The sequence below is a fragment of the Colobus angolensis genome, unplaced genomic scaffold (genome assembly GCF_000951035.1).
Source record: "Colobus angolensis palliatus isolate OR3802 unplaced genomic scaffold, Cang.pa_1.0 Scaffold42, whole genome shotgun sequence".
Lineage (NCBI taxonomy): Eukaryota > Metazoa > Chordata > Mammalia > Primates > Cercopithecidae > Colobus > Colobus angolensis.
The window spans coordinates 5,397,467-5,399,636 of NW_012117599.1; positions in this window are offsets into that span (position 1 = coordinate 5,397,467).

The following is a 2,170-nucleotide window of genomic DNA, read 5'->3' on the forward strand; positions in this document are numbered from 1 at the left end:
CCAGCCTGACCAACGTGGAGAAACCCCATCTCTACTAAAAATACAAAATTAGCCGGGTGTGGTGGCGCATGCCTGTAATCCCAGCTACTCAGGAAACGGAAGCAGGAGAATCGCTTGAACCCGGGAGGCAGAGGTTGCGGTGAGCTGAGATCACGCTATTGCACTCCAACCTGGGCAACAAGAGCGAAACTCCATCTCAAAAACAAAAACAAAAAAATTTAAAAAGCATTGCAATTTAGGGATCCCCACGGCCACTTGTAGGTTCAACGATTTGTTAGAAGGGCTCACAGAACTCAGAAGAGATTATATTCAAGGCTATTTTTTATTTTTATTTTTTGAGATGGAGTCTCACTCTGTCGCCCAGACTGCAGTGTAGTGGCGTGACCTCAGCTCCCTGCAACTGCTGCCTCCCAGGTTCAAGCAATTCTCCTACCTCAGCCTCCCGAGTAACTGGGATTACAGGTGTCTGCCACCATGCCCGGCAAATTTTTTTTGCATTTTTAGTAGAGATGGGGCTTCACCATGTTGGCCAGGCTGGTCTGAAATTCCTGACCTCAAATGATCTGCCTGCCTTGGCCTCCCAAAGAGCTGGGGGTTGTGGTTTGTTGCAGGGAAAGAATACAGAATGACACAGAGGGAAGAGGCACAGAGGCCCAAGGGACAGCAGGCACAAGCTTCCAGGAGTCTCTCCCCTTGGACTTCCATGGACAGTGCTTAACTGTTCCAGCACAATGCATGAGAGCACATACGGAGTGCTGCCAAACAGGGAAGCTCATGTGAGCCTTGGTGTCTGGGGTTTTGCTTGGGAGTCAGTCGTGTGGGTGTGGTTGACTGACCATGAAGCTGACCTTAGTCTCCAGGCCCTCCAAAAGACGAGCTGCTACTGTGTGGCCCATCGTCCCCCAAGACACATATCAATTGGCATACACGTTCTTGGTGGCCCAAGGCCCCCAGATAAACAAAGGCACCTTATCTCATCAGGCTTAGAGGTTACCACCCAGGAGCTGAGCAACCACCAAACACTTCTTTGGGCAAAGTTATTATTATTATTGTTTTGAGACGAAGTCTCACTGTGTCGCCCAGGCTAGAGTGTAGTGGCACGATTAGAGCTCACTGCAACCTCCGCCTCCCAGGTTCAAGCAATTCTCCTGCCTCGCCTCCCAAGTAGCTGGGACTACAGGTGCCCGTCACCACGCCCAGCTAACTTTTTGTATTTTTAGTAGAGATGAGGTTTTGCCATACTGGCCAGGCTGGTCTTGAACTCCTGACCTCAAGTGATAGCCACCTGCCTCAGTCTCCCAAAGTACTGGGATTTCAGGCGTGAGCCAGAGTGCTCAGCCAAGATCTAATGGTTTCATAAAGGCCTTTTCCTCCTTTTGCTCAGCACTTCTCTTTGCCTGTACCCTAGTCCAGTGGAGGACAACTCATTTAGTAGAAAAGGGGAAATTGCAGCTAAGCAGCCACAGAAGAAGATATATGTGAAGTAAACAAATTTGTTGAGAAAAACAGCTGGGAGTCTGAACACTTGGAGGCCCCAGGAAGATACTGGAGGAAGTGTTTTAGCAAAATGAGGAGGTAAGTTGAGGTTGAAGAGCACATGAGATTAGGAAATGGGGTTCAGAACAGGAGAACAGCAAAGGAGGTCCCAGGAAAGTAGCTAACTACCAGGTCTAAAGGTCCTAAAATACATATCGGAACTCTGCAGGGGGGCAGGAGCAATAATGAATACAATTGTCAGTCATTGACATGCTTGGGCCACGGAGAAATTAGATAGATCTGAGTATTTGGATAAATATTAGTGATAAGTACATAGGAAGAAGCACATAAAAATAAATGCACTTATGAACTTCAGGAAAAACACAAGGCTATTGAAGGGGGAAAACCCCATAATTTTGGCATATCATCTGGCTTGGCAGTGAGCCATATCACATTATCTAAATGCTGGTGATTGATTTAACTAAATGTTGTGACAGAACCTCACTGGGAAAATAGGGAGAGAAGGTTAAGAGAAAGGGGGCATATAAAGATACTAAAATCCCAACTACCAAAAGTAAGTCAATAGATAATACCTAAAAGTTATAAATCGGCCGGGCGCGGTGGCTCAAGCCTGTAATCCCAGCACTTTGGGAGGCCGAGGCGGGCGGATCACAAGGTCAGGAGATCGAGACCA